This window comes from Sphaeramia orbicularis, chromosome 16, assembly GCF_902148855.1.
Source record: "Sphaeramia orbicularis chromosome 16, fSphaOr1.1, whole genome shotgun sequence".
Lineage (NCBI taxonomy): Eukaryota > Metazoa > Chordata > Actinopteri > Kurtiformes > Apogonidae > Sphaeramia > Sphaeramia orbicularis.
In genome coordinates this window covers 7,783,973-7,803,766 of record NC_043972.1, presented here as the reverse complement: position 1 = coordinate 7,803,766, position 19,794 = coordinate 7,783,973, and the positions used below count along the sequence as shown (strand labels likewise).

Here is a 19,794-nt window from a genome sequence, read left to right as displayed (position 1 = left end):
TCAACTGGGGGAATCTAAGCTTTCTAATAAGTTATAGCAGGTCTATAACACAATTAGAACAGCAATATGTCCAACAGATAATGTCTCCTCTAATGACAAATATTGATTTCAGATTTCAAGAGCTGCTTGTAGGAAAGTCATAAAGAGGAAGTGGCTAAAACTAGAAAAACCTACAGTGGAGGAGTGGATTGGCATCGTTTATGACATTTTTAAGATGGAAAGAATTACTTTTGCAATAAGACTACAACAAGGTCTGTTTGTGAAAAGATGGGAACGATGGATTAGGTATGTCACACCAGTACCACCATTGTTTATCATTTAAGATCATGTCTTATGTCCATTTCACCCCTTTTTTTCCTTTTAAATCCCATTGTATCAGTGTTTTCTATTTTATTTTATTTTATTAGTTTTTTTAAATATCACAAATGTGCATCCCAGCATTCCTGTTCTAGGGAGTTTAGTTCTTAATTTTGTATTGTAAAAATTACATCTTTGGTATTGCTGAGAGAAAACTAATCATCCTTGTTTGTATTGTTGGTGGAGTCACACAAGCATCGCTGTGAGATTCAGCTGTAATTTTCAGATGAATGGGTGAGAATGGTGAATACATATGTGAACCATGAAAAATACCAATAAAAAGAGAATTGGAAAAAAAATAACAGCAATATGTACCATACAATATCTTATCAATATGATAAAGAAATATACAATATAACTGTGCAAAATATTTATGTGTGTAATTATAGTTATGAGGTTCATATTTGGCATTCTTGACATTAAGGATCTTTCACTATTTTCTGAATCAAGACGGACAACAGGGATTTGTACGTGGAGGAAAACTATTGAAGAAAGTTTGATTAACATTGTTTTAGAACAAAGTTCCTTCCTCCTTCCTCCTTACAGACACGAGTCTTAACATTTAAACCAGACGAATGGAAATGTTCCTCCTATGCTTTTATTTTAGACCTTGTGGGTAAAAAACAGGGCCCTTTTCTGCACTGAGACCCACTTTAAATCATCCCCACGTTGTTGCATTAGCATTAACCGTCCACTGTACATGCCCTCCCCAAGTGAATGAGTGAGAATGATGGAGGAATGGAGTGAGCTGCTGAGGGAGAGTGAGTCGGAGCTATCTGTCACGCTCTGACAGCAGCACCCACAGCCATGCCACGGCGCCGCTGCCAGCAGAGCTGCTTGTGTGTGCTGAGATAAGCCCCAGCCTTCTTGCCTTGGCGGTATAGGCTGGTCACGTAGCACCAGGAGGCAGCTTAGCCCCACCACAAATCCAATCGAGGGTCTTTCTCTCACCCGCTTTCAGTTTGGTTTCCTCCTACTCACCCTTCCACCGCCGCTCATATCCACTCTTTTCTCTTTTTGAGGTCACAGGCTTCTCCCTCCTCTATCTCGACGTCTATTTGACGCTGTTTATTCACCTGAGAGGCCCGTGTTTATTCTTCCTAGCAACAGCAGCAGGCAGCGGCTTGTGTTTGGTGCAGAGCGACGGCCTAGTGAAGATGTTTGGAGAGATGAGAGGGAAAATGAGTATAGATGTAATAATATACTTAGTGCGTTGACCCCCGGGGAACCACAGGTTGTAGATGTGGTAGTTTTTATGTTGGGGAGAGCTGACTTTTGGGAAAAGATCTTAGTCTATATTTTATGATATATTATTTGTGGGGTGGCCGTGGCTCAGGAGGTAGAGCAGGTTGTCCAATAACCGAAGGGTTGGTGGTTTGAATCCCACTCTGTCCCAGTCACGTGCTGTTGTGCCCTTAGGGAAGACACTTCACCCTCCTTGTCTCCAGTGCTGTTACTCACACTGGTGAATAAATGCATATGAATGTTCGGTGGTGGTCAGAGGGGAGTACAATTTAAGTAAAAGTCACATTATGAAAATGTTTACAACTACAAAGTTTCCTTAGAAATGCAAAAAACATGAACTTGAAATGTCATAATAAAAATAAGTGCAAGTTTGACAATATTCTGCCTCAGTTTATCATTTACACATGTGCATTATAACTTACAGACCGCAGTGATTCTACAAATACACAAAACATTTAATAACAGGCAAAATATTGTCAAAATTGAGCTTAATTTTCTTTAGACATTTCAGGTTGTTCATATTCAGTTAATTCATATTTTTTGTAAAAGTATAGTTTGCAAATGTAAATATTTTCACATAATTTTACTTTTTTTTTTTTTTTTTTTTTACACTAAAATAACGAGAAAAATTTAGGGTTGTCATTATTTATAGGTTATTATGATAGTATTTTACTGCTCTGACCCACTTGAGATCCAATTGGTCTGTATGTGAAGCCTGAACTGAAATGATTTTGACACCAATGATTGTTCATATCTTCAGTGTAATTTTTACTTTTCACAAATTCATCCCATGAAACAGATTTGATCTTTTGTCTTTTGTTAGCCCACAGGCTGTATGTTTGATACCTGTGCTTTAGAATAATACAAGCACATGTGCTACCCACACATTGGGTATTCTCTGCACACACGGGGGGGTTAAGGCAGACTGGGTAATATTAGACAAGAACCTCCACAGTTAATCCTGTGAAAGTGGTGCTGCCCACAGGGTACCATAGTCTACACTGCACGTTTGATAAGAAAAGCCTAACAACAATGTGCCTCCAGGGCGGCATTCACACTAAACGGCACCGAAGGCAGCCAACTAACACACTGCTCTCGCAAAACTTAATTGGGATATCTGATACGTCGGGATTTTCCCTGTCAGTAAACAAAAAGCCATGATTTGTTTTGTTCAGGTGCTTGGCATGTAGCAGATGCAGAGTTTGCAGCTTTGATGGAGCGGCATCCCGGTGTGTACGAGCCAGACGGAACAACACGCCTGTCCTAGTTGTTGGCGTTTCGATGCGTCCTCATACTCAATTCTGCTTAATATCCACTGTAATGCTAGACGTGGACAGGCTTGCACAAACATATTTATGCACAAAGACCCACATACGCAGTCGACAGCAACCCGGGAGGGCTCAGAAACCATTTCCACAAAGGTTAATAGTATGCTTTAGTCATCCCCAGACAGCAACGGAGCAGCTTTGACACTAACTTGGTTACAGGCATAGAATGTCACCTCTGTTTTTCCAGGTTTTGACTTTTTACTCTGTGCTTATTATTCTCTAAGCCCCCTCCACGTTCTTATCCAGACCAGACTATCTGCTCTGCAGAATTAATCACTGCTCCGTGGCGCTGTCTAGAACTTTCTTTTTATCACATCTGCGAATAATAGGAGATAAAAGACGACTGAAATAAAAACAGCACCGCTCTAAAGCAGTTTTTGACCTGAGATTGTTTGTATTACAGAGCTTTAGAGAGGCCTGCTGATTGAAATACTCTAGCTTTGTTTCTATTTGTCCCCCAGAGAGAATAAAAAAGCACGCGATGCCCTGTGTTCCATCAATCTTCCACTAAACAGGTTGCATGCAGGGAGTCTGGAGGAGGAATCTTGACTGGATTAAGGTGAACATCCATTCAAACCAATATCAGTCCAAATGTTCAGAGGGGGGGCGGGTTTATATTGGACATGTGTGTCATAAGAAAAGGACAGAGCTCGGTTTGTATGCAGACTCACCTCAGATCCAGAATCGCTTATCCTCCGGCCGTTTCAAAGTCACGAAGATCAGTACGATGTTAGCGCCGTTACAAATGTCCTCCAGATATTTGTCTGACGTTTGTCATTTCTAAATATCCCCTGAGACCATGCATGTAGTCCTTGAATCAATTCGGTGTTCTTAAGCTGCTTATGTGACCTTCGTGTTTTCAGAGGAGGAAAGTATTAGTCCGACTTCGGTAACTCTATACACTCGCCTCTCTCAAGGCTACTAAATGTAGATTTTCTCCACAGCGCTGCATTGTCATACACTGTGTAGGTCTAAATCACTACAGACTGACTCATAGCTCGGCCAGAAGCGAAGGCCGTGGAGATTTGTAGCAACCAAGGCCGCCGTTTTCTTTTTTCCCTCTTTTTTTTTTTTTTCTCTTTAGACAGCAACAAAAACATTAGTGTTTTCTTCTGTAGTGCAAGCAATGCAAGGAAAGAGTCTGGCTGCTGAATTTACTGCAGTGCAACTGTAAAAGATCTGTGGGTCGGATTTATTGGCCTGCCGCTGTAATTACGTTGACCGGGAGTCTCTTGGTGGCCCTCTTCTCATTGGGCTCAATTTATAAATGCCACAGAGCTAGTAATCCCACTGTTTCCCCACTTAGTTTGGAAAGGGCTCTAGCCATCCTCTGGCTAGAATTGATTACATATAGCTCAAATGAAGAGTAAGCAGTTTTCTAGTGTCGAACGCCAGGGCCGCTCTCTGCTATTGATTCATTTTACAGCACAGGAAAAATAAGATCTGCCACTCCGTATAACTGTTCATATTTGTTTCCCTTTTACTCCTGAATTGTACGTGTGGGGGTTATTATTTAAAAACGGCTCTATTTTATAATCGTGTACGTTGTAGATTAAACATCAATACGGTGAAGCGTTTTGCACAAACAGAAACATGTTTTATATTTGACATTTGTGTCTTTGCACACACTCTGCAACAGCTTCAGGAATTAGTCTGTGATCATTTTCATTCAACAGTTGGGTCAATTACAACTCATTATTTGCGTTTTTAACATGTCTCAGACCATCAGTGGTGTGAATGGTGTACTGCAAATAGCCTTATTGTCCTTTGTAGTCAGTGTGTGATTTGTTGGGGGCAATGGGGGCCATCAACCCCCCCCCCCCTCTGGATTTTACATCCCTACTTCTGCTCAATGAATTTCATCCTCGGGGGGGCCAACCAATCAATTGAAATAACAGGCAGGTTGTGACTGAGTTTTCTTCCACCTATATCGTACATCACTGGCATTAACGTTAACCTGATCCGAACTGTCGGCAGTCTCAGAATTTGCGAACATCCCCATGCACTGGGGTGCTGTAAAGGGGGGGTAAACGTGACAAATTCATGGGGCCCAGCATTTGTGTGTCCAGTGGATACAGATTAGAAGTTGTGAAAATTTCATGTAAGATCCACTGTATAATAGAGGAATAGAACCTGGGAGTTGAACATTGAAAGTATGTAAAGTTTCATGCCAGCATTAGTTATGTTAGTTATGAACCACACCCCTATGTATATAACTGCCCCCCCCCCCCCAATTCATACAAAAAAGAAACATTCCCCTCCTCTGTTTTTTTGACAAATTGCACCCTATTTATAGTAATCCATATCATGGCAACAGCAGCTCAACTAAGCCCCTGTTTGCACTGGACTAGGGATGTAAAGATTACCAGTATAACGATAAACCACGGTAAAATTGCAGACGGTTAGTATTACCGTTTAAATTCTAATTATCATAATAACAGTGTTTGATTACCGCACTTTTCCAGAGAAAATGCCTATGTAAAGATCTGCTTTTACGTCAAATATTTGAGTGTAGTTTTATTACAATTTGAATTTCTATACCTAATATTTGGAACCAATATTCACTTTTAAAGTCTTTGAAAAGGTTCGTTAAGCATCTGTGGGCTATTTATGCAATAAATTATATACATTTTTCAAATCGGATCTTATATTTTTTTGTGTGTTTTTTGTCCTTTTATATTTTTGTAGTAGGTTAAAGTGAAAAAATAACAGACAGATGAAATAGATGAAGTTGTGATGAAAAAAAAAGATCCCAGACATGGGTATAGTAAACATTTGTTTATATAGTATATAAAGCTAAAATCAAAAGGACTGAAAAACGGACAAAACAGGCTCAGACCACTAAGGGTTAATATTTGAATGTTTCTGCCAACAGAAAGTACATTGAGCCTATTATTTTATTTTATTTTATTTTATTTCCAAAATATGACTTGGTTAAATTATTTCAGTGTGTATATAAGTACTTTTTGAACATTTTGAGCACACTTTCAGCAATACCGCGATAATAATGATAACCGTGATAATTTTGGTCACAATAACCGTGATATGAAATTTCCATATCGTTACATCCCTACACTGGACTAGTCCTTCCTGAGGTCCACTGGTGATTACGCAGGTCTACAATTAATAAAAGTATGTAATAAAAGTACTAAAACTAAGTTTGAGTCACTAATAAAGAAAAACTGCTGATTGGCTATAGTTTCCAAAATACAGTCTTGGGTTAAAATGTGAAAAGTCGAAGAATTAATGAGAGAATTTTAGTCTTGGAGCTATTGTATCTAAATGCACTTATATAGTGCATTTCCTACACCTTCATGGTGCCCAAATGTGCTTAACAAAGCCTCACATTCACCCATTCACACATACACTCATACACCAGTGGGCGGCTGCTGCCATGCGAGCCACTGCCTACTGGAGGCAATTTAGGGCTCAGTGTCTTGCCCAAGGACACTTTGACATGTGCACAGTCGGAGCCAGGATTTGAACCATCAGTCACTAGCTCTACCAGCTGAACCACAGCCGCCTGCTCTAAAACACTGTCCAAACATTACAGTACACTCACTTTGCACGTTTTTTTTTTGCTGGAAGTTCTATAAATCTACAGTATAAATGGACGTAAACCATTATATATGTGTACTAACACTTCATCATTGACATTGAAAAAAAATCAGCACTTTGGTCATTTGTGTTCCAATTTGTGTTATTAAAGAATATAAGATTTAACATATTTAATCTCTGACATAGATAATAAAAAAATATACAAAAAAACAAAACAACAACTGTAGATCAGTGAAATATGAAACTGCCAAATCCATGATTTTAATTCCAAGTGAATGGTCCATGTCTGCAGATGACCTCTCCTTTTTCAGCAAACAGAGGTCCAGTAATAATATTAGCCTCTGTAATTTGGCTGGATATTCTGTTTTTCTGATCGTCTGTGCGTTTATTCAATCTATTTTCTGGCTGAGGGTGAAGGAGGCTGCACTGGTGATGATAAATGAAAGTTTTACAAGCGTGGAAATTCAGGAGGGTCACGTCATGATATAGCATGGATATTCACTGAAAGAAAAAATGATGATATTTATTTATTTATTTAGTTAGTTAGTTAGTTAGTTAGTTGACAGGGACAATGCAGTCAAACATAGTTACAAGTTTGCAGCTAATGTGATGCATATAGAGTTTATAGTTAGTGCTAATTCTCAACTCCAGTCACCGGTTGGCCTCTTCCACAACATTGCAAGAAGTACAAGTATAAAAGTATAAGGATGACAGGGTTTTTGAACAGTTTTCTGTAAGTCTTGAAACTGCTTTTAACATCAGAACCAGGGAATAATCTCAATAAATTCAGTTATAAAAGAAACGTTGCTTATCTCGTGCAAGTATGCCAGATTATACACTAATACGGAGGTTACTTTCCAAATCACTGAAGGCCCACAGGTTATACTAGTCTCTATATTTGGGTTTAAAGGGGTCATATTTCACTAAAGCCACTTTTATTAATCTTTCTTTCTACTTTTATTTGTGTATTTGGTGACACTAACCATTCAAAAAGTTTGAATTTGAACCCTCCAGGTGCTGCAAAGCTATCCTTCAATAAATTTTGGCGAAAATCAAATGGATTTCTACAACCCGTTTCAATTCCTGCTTAATTTTTTGAGCTTTATAACTAGTTAGGTCACGACATTTGCACATATAAGGTCGAGACTTCTGACGAACATTTCTCTGATAATTGTTTATCAGCAGCAGCAGTTGTAGTCCATACAGAAAATACATCCAAACTTAGAGCTGATTACCTAAAATGTTCAGTTGTTGGTTGTAATAATGAACACAAGTGGCTGAACGGGACAGAAAGCATGGTTAACAACTTGGAGGGGGCGGGGCCTGAAGTGTCTCATTTGGATCTAAAGGGCCAGTGCTCAAAATGACCTGTCTCGTGTCATTAGTCAGAAATATTGTTGAAGATGGGCCTGTGGAGTTTAATTAATGAAGAATTAAAACCCAAGCATAGCATTTACAGTTAATGTAGACCGCAGGGAAATGTTTTAAAATGCGTAATTCCAATAAAAAAATAAAAAAAATCGCTCCTTTAAGTAAAGAAAACAACCCGGAGACATGAAGGAAGAAGATGAAGAAGAAGAAGATGAAATTCTTTATTCAGTCATCACATAATAATACAACCAGTGTCAACACTACAAACATTACTAACAGGTTAATGACTGAAAAGGCACAGGCAGAAGCAGAATGCTTATATTAATGCCTGGACTACATAACAAATTCAGCTACCCAGCATTCAATATAGGAAAAAGAAAAAAAACAGCAATACATACAACCAAACTAATCAAAAACATAAAAAGGGTAAAATAAACCAGAAAAATAGAAAACTTCACCAACCAAATTAATCTTAATTTAATGTAGAATCAAAAATAAATTATTTACCTATTACTTATTAGAGCTCAACAATTGTATCCTTCAAAAACTGCCTTACTTACCTTTTTTTTTTTTAAATATCAAAAATGGACTACACATTCTTAAATCCATGCACAACACATATGCATCTTCTTTTAGTCCCTTTTTTAGCTTTTTGTACAACAAATTTACAAACATCTCGCAAACCATATTTAGACTCGTGTTGAGAAGAACCTTTGTACACTGACAGAGAGTAACTTTAATTTGACTTTATACATTATTTGCATTATTTTATAGTAAACCAAATCATTAAATTTCATAATATGGGATTTCATAAACAATTCATTAGTATGTTCATGGTAACTGGCCTTATTATAATACATATGGCTCGTTTTTGTAGGAGGACTATAGTATTTACAGTTGTTTTATATGTCGAGCCACACACTCCCACACAATATGACATATAAGGAAGTATAAAGTCAGTCAATCCAGAGCATTTCCACAACTCGACATAATGAAACCAGATCATCCCAAAACCAAAAGCTGGCTCTCCTGCACATGCTTCAGAAAACACCTCCTAGCATCTCGACATCAACTCTTTTTATGCTTCAGGTCTTTGTCGTCAAACTGCTGTAGAGAAATCACCAGTGAGGGACTCCAATAAAGCTGAGCTAAAAACAGACAAAGTCGTGTTTATGTAATGGAAGCCGGAGTAAAGCGGTACTTCATCTCCGAATTGAGTAAATTAGTCAGTGCCTCTAAGGAGCAGATAAACCATTACACAGTTATGGATGATATTTACATAGCAGTTAATTGAATGTACAGAGGCATGGAGTGTCAGAGGAAACTGATTAGTTGCAGAGTGGATTTGAAAAACAGCCTCACACTGTCGTAAGTTTAGTTAATGTGAATCTTAACTATGAATTAACAAACGTAAATGTTGGATGTGATATTAGTGCTCAGAGCTTTGACTGTGTAGGAAAGATGGAAGACGACACCTCGGCTTTTAAAGGCGAAGGTAAAATATAATAATTTTTTCCGTGACTGTATGTCGTGGTCAAGAACCATGATCCTTGTTCAGGACAAACTGACACGATTTTACTATTTTATATCTAATTATTAATGCATACACAAAACACTTTCCATGTGAGCCTGTAGTTAACCCTTTCATGCATGAATTAGGAGAACTTTAATCAAGATTTTTTTTCTAAGTGTTTTTATTCCTCTTTAGGCAAAAAAGCAAAACAAAAAAAACAATGTGATTGATTTTTTTTTATGAACCTATTGTTCAAGAAGTTACAAAAATGTCCACTCAGCTGGACACCATGCGTTTCATTTTTGAAGCAACATGCTGTGTGAAAACTATGAAATAAAAACATTTTTAATGCTGCTAATCTGATGTTTTCTCACATTTTAACATATCTGCATGGAGATAATATGCAAAAACCCCTGTTAATTACAGTCTAATAACAATTAGCAATTTATTTACTCTCAAACATCTTACTGCAGATCAGGTTTATCTAGAACAGAAAAGTTACAGTAATGGTATGAATGTCAGTGTACGGGATAGTGTATAAGCATCCACTGTGTTGGCTGATATGGAAGTAAAACAACAAAATCCATGAATATACAAGAGAACACTTTTGAACAGCTGTCCACTGTAGTGACCACTATGCATAAAAGAGTTAATTCAAGCAGATTATTACTCAGTATTTTTTTAGATTGAAAACCTTGGACTAGAACAAGGGTGTCAAACATGCAGCCCGGGGGCCAAATGTGGCCCGCCAAAGGGTCCAGTTCGGCCCCTGGGATGTTTTTGCCAAGTGCAAAAATTCCAGTCTTGAATTGAATTAAGCAAAAAAATAAATAAATAAATAAATGTAGCTTGAATTAAGGAAAAAATCTTCAATTAAGCCAAAAAAAAAAATCTTCAATTAAATAAATAAATAAATAAAAAAAATCTTCAATTAAGCCAAAAAAAAAAATCTTCAATTAAGTGAAAAAATGTTGATTTAAGCCAAAAAAATCTCAAATATAGCAAAAAAAATCTTGAATTAAGCCAAAAAAAAAAATCTTCAATTAAGTAAAAAAAGTCTTGACTTAAGTAAAAAAAAAAAAAAAAAAAAGTCGTCAATTAAGTTTAAAAAATCTTGAATTAAGCAAAAAAAAAAAATCTTCAATTAAGTTAAAAAAAAAATTAAAAAAATCTTCAATTAAGCCAAAAAAAAAAATCTTCAATTAAGTGAAAAAATGTTGATTTAAGCCAAAAAAATCTCAAATATAGCAAAAAAAAATCTTGAATTAAGCCAAAAAAAAATCTTCAAGTAAGTAAAAAAAATCTTGACTTAAGTAAAAAAAAAAAAAGTTTTCAATTAAGTTTAAAAAAATCTTGAATTAAGCAAAAAAAAAAAAAAATCTTCAATTAAGTAAAAAAAAATCTTGAATTAAGCCCAAAAAAAAAAATCTTCAATTAAGTAAAAAAAAATCTTGAATTAAGAAAAAAAAAAAAAAAAAAAAAATCTAGAATCAACTACTTAAATTTTTTTTCTGTTTTAGTGCAAAAAATAACATTAAATTATGAAAATATTTACATTTACAAACTATCCTGTAACACTAAAATGTGAATAACCTGAACAAATATGAACAACCTGAAATGTCTAAAGAAAATTAAGCACGTTAAGTTAAGGAATAATATTGTTAAAATTGCACTAATTTTCTTATGTTTTTTAATTTAAATTTCAGTTTGTTTGTTTTTTTGGATAGTTTATAAAAGTAAGTATTTTCATAATTTTATGTTTTATTTTTACTCTAAAACAATGACAAAAATTTGGCGATGTCATTATTTAGATGTTATTATGTTATTATTTTTCTATTTTTCTACTATAATACTAGTTATTACACACACAGATAATGTGCAAAAAAACAACATCTTTTTCTTTTAAAAAATGTTAATGACAGTCTAATAATAATTAGCAGTTCATTTAAACTCAAATATGTTAGTGCAGATCAGGTTTATCAAGAACAGGAAAGCTACAGTAATGGTATGAATTGCAGTGTATGAGATGATGCATAAGTGTCCACTGTGTTGGCTGACAAGTAAAACAACAAAATCCATAAATATACAAGAGAACAGCTGTAGCATAGCTGTCCACTGAAGTGACCACTATGCATGAAAGGGTTAATAAAGGTTCACTCTCCGGGCTTTTCTTTGATATTGAGCAAAGAAAACTGTTTGAAATATTTATGTGCATTAATAATGTGTTCACTTCTCTGAAAACCCTCTTTCTGCAGATTTATATATTTATTTCTTTTGTCATTACTGAGAAAACAATTGCTACTTTGCTTTGAGTGCTTTTAGATTTAATTTTCATTGTGTTGTGTCCTTGTAAGTACTTAATTATGGTTGTGATGTTAAAAGACGAGAAGGTCGGACCCCGGACGAGTAAGTTCAGCGTCTAACAGTGTTATTATGACTCATCCATATCCACTTTAAGCGCTGTGTCCACCGTCTTCATCCCGCTCCAGCTCTTCCCATTAGAACATGGAGGATTTTGTGTTGTACATGCTCTGCAGCCATGTTTGCTCTGAAGCCATGTTTGCTATGCAGCGGTTTATCCAAGAGGAAGAATAGCTTGAGGACAGGATTTAGCCGTCCAGTGAAGTACGCTGTCTTCTCCACACGGGTCATTGCTCTGGACATTCACTGGATGGCAAGGCTCCGGAAAACTGTCACAAAGAAGTGTAGTATCAGAAGACGCATACATCAGGTCTGAATGTTTGCCGCTTCTCTCGCTCTGGCTCGGTACTGGCTGTGGATACTATCACAGACCAAGATAAAGAAAATGTAGTTGAATTCTTGTGAGTTAATTCATGTGTGTGTGCAGGGTTTTGTTTTTTTTTAACCCCGTAAAGCCTGAACCATTCAATCGTTGACAGAAAATTCCAGTTCTGTGAAACCAGAGCCTTTATTGGTCCTTCAAAACAACCAAAAAAAAATTTTTTTTTCAAATATTAATTTCCACGTATGATTTTCAATTTTGTGTCATATTTGATACATCGGGTCTCAATGCTCAAATATTATTTTTGAACAAACAAAAACAAGACAAACATGTCTAACAAATTGGTAATTCCTTTTCAAAATTGGCAAAGTTCTGCCTCCTGACAGTCTTGTAGTGTCACTGGAAAGGCCTCTGATGAACGAATTCCTCCCCCCTGGTGGATTATCTGTGTATTACATGTATCTAATTGTATACATCAGGTTTTTCAAGACAAATAATGTCACACTGATCATGTAGAGGGCTTCAAAACTCATTTATCAAATAAAATATGTTTGGTGTTATAGGGTTAAACTAGGATTTGGAGTTCCTGAAGACAACTTTTGCACCAATTTGTATACTTTCTTTCGTATTTAATGTTAAAACACTCTGTCCTCTGTGTTTTGTGTCCCTTTAAACATGCATTTGGGTCATATTCATGTCACTGGCCACATTAACAATACATGCACATTAATATTCCAATGATATTCTGAATACACTGTTTACATGTCCAGGGAAAATGAATATTCCAGTGATATTCCTCTTTGCATGAAGCTGTTCATTCCATTAAGAATAATGTTTTTTCATAGTTTTCCACTGGTGGCAGGTGTTCTAATACCTCGTTTCCTCAAACACCCACTGAAATGGTCGTCTTTTTTTATATTTATTCATATCCATGAACCTGTCTGTCTCCTCTTTCATAATGTTTAACAGTAGGTGAGTTTTGCCTTAAGACCAGAAATGTGGACTTTTATTTGGATAAGATAAGATAAAGTTTATTTGCCATTACACTTGTTTGGGTACACAGGAGTTTCTTGTGCAGACAACTCGGAGTACAAGCATAAAAGATTAAAAGATACAATAAAGGATGAAAAGATTAAAAATAATTTAAATAAATAAATAAATAGGACAGTGACTTGCAATAATTATCTAAAAATAAATATCATCTCTACCAGAGAGAATCGTTGTCTTTACTCTAGTTCACCATAAACAGTGGTCATATGTTAAAACTTGCAGTAAAACTTGCAAATTAGATTAATTTCCCTAAGGCACTTGTATTTATGTACAAACCGATCTTTAGTGCAGCTACTGACAACACAAACCGTACAGAAAACAGAGGTGATTTGTGGTTTTACTGTGGCTGTTTTCTGTCTAAAAACAGAGCTAAGCTAACAGAGCTATAATGTAAACTATCAGATGACGTGAAGATTATAAGACAGTGTTATTTTGAGCAACTGTCAAAAATAATCATCTGAGTATTTGTTTGAAGAAGAAAACTTGATGATACCATAATTCAGATGTGTGGAAACAATGACCTTTAATTCAGTGTAATACAGTCACTGGATGTGGATACATGGTGTTGATTGGTTGGTGTTTTGTTTTGTTTTTTTATTATTATATATACTAGACTTTCCCACTGCTGTCATTTATCAAACTGTGACATTGTCTTTTGGGATTTTTAGGAATCAAGTACATCTAATGCCTAGTATTTTTTCCAGGAAGAATTAAATTAAGATTGTTATCAAACCAGAAAACAACACATAAAACAGGAGAAACATCTCTCAACTACCTGGCTTTGAGAGTTTCTGATTAAATCAGTCTATTATCAAACCGCCTCCTCTTTTTCCCTTTTGCCTCTTTACGTTTGACACTAAAGACTCAGTGTTTGTTTGAGCTCCTATTTGGAAACATAATTATCGCTGTTCCAGTATAAGTATGAAGAGCCTCAAAGCATGAATTTAATCATATTCATGCCATGTATTAAGATGAAACTGCATTAATCATAGTGGTGCCATATGGTGGCCCATGGAGTCCGGACCAAGCAGCAGGTACGGTGTCTGTCTTATGTCGAGTCGTGACAAAGTACAGGTCGATGGCATTAATCTGAGTTGAGTGACATGTGTTGTGATGTGTCTGTTTGAGCTCAAATAAGGAGCGAACGTACACAGGAAGGAAACCGCCTTTACACGGACCCTCTGCAAATAACAGCTGCATCTTTATACACTACACAGTCTTTGTTAGAAATAAATTTAACCCATAAAGACCCAGTGCTACTTTTGTCAGTTCCCAAATGGATATTTCTCTTTATTTAACCTTTATAAAAAGTGATTTATCACCAATTATTACAATATTATCCTCTGTATTTTTGCATTTTTCAATGAAAATCAGGTTTTTTCCTGTATTTAATCTACTTATCATGTATGCTGGAGCCAAAATACATTTTTGTTTGTTTATTCCTCTTTTTTTGTTTTGACCTTAATTTAATACTTGTTTAGTGGGAGTGGCTGTGATGATCACCACATGTGCAATTCATCATGGGTGTTGATATGGGTGTTGCAAGGTTACATATACCTGCTGTGTGAGGTGGGCGGTGTGTGTGAGGAAAGCCCCAAACAATTTTCTGACTGTGGGACACAGAGTAAATTAACCCTTTCATGCATGAATTATGAGAACCTTAGTCAAAATGTCTTTCTTGAATGTTTTAATTCCTCCTTGGGCATGAAAAAAACAATGCAATCGAGTTGTTTTTTTTTTGTTTTTTTCATTGAGTTACAAAAATGTCTGTGCATTAAATTTTTGAAGTTAAGAAACATGTGTTTAAATCCCAATATCATAAAGTGATATGAAAACAATGAAAAAAAAGAAAAGAAAACATTTTTGATGCTGCTAATCTGATGTTTTCTCACATTATAACATATTCTAATGCTAGTAATTACTCACTTCATGGAGATAATATGCAAAAAAAACAAAAAACAAAACAAAACTGTCTAACAATTAACAACAGATTTACACTTGTTAGTGCAGATCAGGTTTATCAAGAACAGCAAAGTTACAGTAATGGTATGAATTGCAGTGTATGAGATGATGCATACGTGTCCACTGTGTTGGCTGATATGGAACTAAAACAACAAAACCCATAAATATACAACAGTTTTGAATAACTGTCCACTGTAGTGACCACTATGCATGAAAGGGTTAAGTTGGTCGGTGTTTTCAGTGTTTTTTATGTTAAGCAGCCTATTTTGTGTATTTATAGAAAGTATATATATTTATATATTTATATTTATGCATTTGGCAGACGCTTTTTTGCAAAGCGACTTACAGGGGAAAACCAATTAAATTACTCAATCAATCAAATTTTATTTATTTAGCGCCAGATCGCAACAAAAAAGTTATCTCATGACACTTTATATATAGAGTTGGTCAAAACCAGACTCTAAGCCAATTTACAGAAACCCAACAGAATCCTCCAGGAGCAAACACTTGTGACTGGTGACAGTGGTGAGGAAAACTTCCCTTTAACAGCAGAAACCTCGAGCAGACTCAGACTCCTGAAGGATGGACGTCTGCCCTGGCCAGTTGGGGTTAAAGAGAGAGAGTAAAGAAAGAGAGAAAGATTGAGTGATAGAGATAGAGAATGGGGGAGAGGGGGAGAAGAGGAGAAGGAGGGAGTAGGGGGAGACACATGGAGGCAGCTGAGGATAGGTGAGTGATGATGATGAAGCCAGGAGAGAGGCAGGACCACCGCAGCAGGTCCAGAGATAATCCTGGGAAAATCTGTGATAATCCTGGGAAGAACTTTATTAAAATATTTAAAATGGAATGTCTGCCAGTGCTAGGACAGGATATAGAACAACAATTGTAAGTAAGTAAAGCTTTATTTATATAGCACTTTTTAAAACAACATGTTAGAAAGTGCTTCACATAAAGGGGAGATAGATCAAATCAAATCAAATTTTAAGCCAATTTACAGAAACCCAACAGAATCGTCCAGGAGCAAACACTTATGACTGGTGACAGTGGCGAGGAAAAACTTCCCTTTAACAGCAGAGACCTCGAGCAGACCCAGACTCCTGAAGGATGGCCGTCTGCCCTGGCCAGTTGGGGTTAGAGCGAGAAAGTAAAGGAGGAGAAAAGAGAGAGCAATAGAGATAAAGAGAGACTGGGGGAGAGGGGGGAGGTAGGGGGAGACACATGCACAGATAACTGAACTAGAACCTGTATAGAACAGTATAATAAACACTATCGTAACTATATGGATAAGTGAGTGATGACAATAAAGGTGGAGAGAGGCAGGACCACAGCAGCATGTCAGAGATGATCTTAGGAAAACTTGTGAAGATCCAGGGAAAAACCGGTGATGATAATGGGAAAACCTGTGAGGTGATAAAGCACAGAGACTCCAGGGAAGAAGTCAAGTCACTAACATGAATTCACTGGGGCGTAAACAGAAGAGATTTAATGAAATGCTTGTGACCTATAATGAACACTTGGACTTGATGTCAGTGAATAAATGGATTGGCATATCTAAAGACAAAGAAAACCACCCGGACATTCATTCATACACGGGTCAAAAAATACAACAGGTTGAACCCCTCCACACCATAGTAGTGGCTAAAGGTGAAGCCACTACAATGTACACTCACAGCACTGGTCAACAACAAATTTATTGTTTAAGTTTTTTGAGCTGATTTAGGATAATTTTGGTGTGCTGAATCCAAAAATCACATTAATTTTGCTCAATCAGGTCAACTTTCTGAACTATGCTACATATTGTCTTTTTGACATTTTTGCTTACATTTATGGGCATTTTCACATCATATGATACAAAATTCTTTCATATTTCTTGCAATAAACGAGTTCTGAAGATTTGACTTTTGCCAATTTATGATTAATGTTTTTTTTTAATATTACAGGTGAATGAAATGACTTCGACTAGAAGATCTTGCAAAAATAAGCCTGACGTATTCTGCTACATCTGCGGTGAATACACCATTGTACCTAACAGGAATCAAGTCACAAGTTTCATAAAGTGTGCTTACCAATCTTATTTTGGTATTAATTATTATATTTTGTGAGAAGATCAAATTTTTCAAAATCAAATTAGCAAAAAAAACCTGACCTGATTGAGAAAAACAGATGTCATTTTTGGATTTAGCGGTGCAAAATGGTCCTAATTCAGTTGAAAAAACCTAGACAACTTGCAAAAAACATTTTTTTGTAACCCAGTGCAGTCAATGAAAACTTTGAGACCATATTTTTCGACATAATTTTTATTTTGAAACCCTAAACTGGAATTTTTTCATATGAATCATTTGTTTAGGATATTGGCATACAGAAAGAAAAATCTAAAGTTTCAAGAATAATTTCAAAACAAAAAACTTAACAAAAGAAAATGGCACCTGCCAAACACAAAGTCACAACAGTAGCGGTCCTGGTCTGCAGTTGTCACTCTCTCTCGCCCTGGACGCGGTCTATGGTCAACAGAGCCTGTCATGTTGTGGTGTTCAACCAGGTTTCTGATTGTGGGTTTGGAACAGCCCATACATAGGCCTGTCTATATCACTGGAGCTCAAACCGGCCTCCACCATACCCAGTGCCAACCCGGAGACGTTGTTCATGTGATAGACGTGGCATGATGCCGTTCACTGGACTAACAATGGTGGCCTTTTTTGGGCCTTTATACAGGCCTTCAAAAGCAATCCTCAAATTGTGCAGATACCCATTGAGTATTGCTCAATGTGTATTTGGTCCACTTTTGCAAAGAGACCAACCCATGTGCAATGAACCGTGACAACATGACAACTCATCACTATCTCAACTACCCAAGCACTAAGTCATCAATAAACCCACAGTGAATAATTACAACCCCCCTACAAGTAGAAATATGCAGACATTTCTACCTCAAAGTTTCTATTAACTGTCAGTATAGATGGTCATAAAAGCTCAGAATAAAGTAGATTGACATAATATCAAAAATACAGAAAACAGAAGCAAAAGTGACTTTTTCTGCAAACATAAATAAATGAATGTAGCAGTTTCAGGTCTGACCTACCTTTTTATCAGACTTTTTGACGTACCATTAGAAGATCTCCCTCTACAAAGGCCACAATTAAATAGTATAGCCTACTCCTTCCTCTTTTATTTATTTATTTATTTATTTATGTATTTATTAGGTACAGTGCATATTAATGAACATCGGCAACAACTGCAGCTGTAAATATGCCCAATTGTAGCAGCAGGGCCAATTTCTTTCTTTTTTTTTTTTCTTTGGACAGTTGAGAAAAAGGCAAAATATCATAAAAACACACAGAATAACACAGTGAGGACAATCTACTGATGGTCACAGGCTTGGTTTTCCTTCATCCAATGTTTAAGTTGTTATTTGAAGGAGGCATATGACTGTGACTCACTCTTTTCAATTGGAAGAATGACAAACCCCCCTTCTTTGGCAGATGGATATGTGATGTTACGTTTTTGCTTGAAATTGAAAAGATTAGCTACACATTGGGGAAGTTTAATGTGGTATGGCCTCCTTTTATTTCTTATGTAGAACAGCTGACAATGCACCTTGACTCTGGATAATGTATGCTGTGTACAAAGTAACTGGGTAATTACATAGTGGAACCCTTTTTTTTATTTTTTTATTTTTGGCATCTTATACCTCTGCTGTACAGTGGTGTGCAAAAATATTAGAACACTTGTCAGATCTTAAGAAACTGGTGGTTTATTTGTTCCCAGAGCCTGAATTTCACTTTTTTGCCATTGCGAAAGGTAAAGGCAAAGGTACTGAGAATATTTCACCTACAAATTTATCAGTCCAGTCCATTTTTTTTTTTTTCTTTTACATTTTACTCTAATATTTAGTGTGCCCCCCTTGGCAACAATCTAAGGAAACTCTAAGGAAACTCTTTGGAATGAACTTCTGAGAGCATGGAATGACATTGGGGTTGAAACTCTCAGAAAATACATCGACACAGTGCCAGAAAGATGTGCTGCTGTGATTGTTACGAAGTGGGGGGGCACTAAATATCAGATTAAAATGTAAAAATTCAGGCTCTGGGAAAGAAATAAACCACCAATTTTGTAAGATTTGACAAGTGTTGTAATAGTTTTGCACACCACTGCATGTCTCAGTGTTTGTCTTACTTTTTGTATGTTTGAAAGACTGAATAAAAATACATCGATCCAAAAAAAGAAATAACTGAATGTAAAAACAAGTGTGTCCATCCACTGTCATTGATCCAACTCCATGGGTTTTACTGGTCAATCAATATGAATCATCCTCCCATCCCCTTCAGCTTCCTTTCTCTCCGCAGTTTGATACTTTCTGTTCACAAAACGAACGATGGCAGGTTTTATTTCATTGTCCTTCATTCAAGGTTACGACCAACTGCAATGTTAACACCATGAACGTCCATATTATTACTTTCTATAAACTTTATGACCTGTCATTTGAATGTTTGTAAGTCTTCTGTCAGGACGTCCTCTCTGTCTTTGAGTTCAGGGTCGTATCCGGTACATGTGTGATTACGTCCATTCTTGTATCTCATTCCACTTCTTTACCAAAGTTCTTCAGTTCTTCTGCTTTGTCCATCAAGCCGAGCAGCATCCCTTGTTTTCCACCCACTTTACTCATCTCA

At 36.4% G+C, this 19,794-nt stretch overlaps 1 protein-coding gene and 1 long non-coding RNA gene across 2 annotated transcripts in view; one reads left to right on the top strand and one right to left on the bottom strand.

Annotated features, from left to right (window-relative positions):
• Positions 1 to 19,794, top strand: part of oxr1a (oxidation resistance 1a) — a 330,273-nt gene that overhangs the window by 179,643 nt on the left and 130,836 nt on the right.
• Positions 1,696 to 18,576, bottom strand: LOC115435515 (uncharacterized). The gene is made up of 3 exons (XR_003937700.1): positions 18,565 to 18,576; positions 2,691 to 2,696; positions 1,696 to 1,794 (listed from the first exon to the last, which is right to left on the bottom strand). It is a non-coding gene; the product is annotated as an uncharacterized LOC115435515 (long non-coding RNA).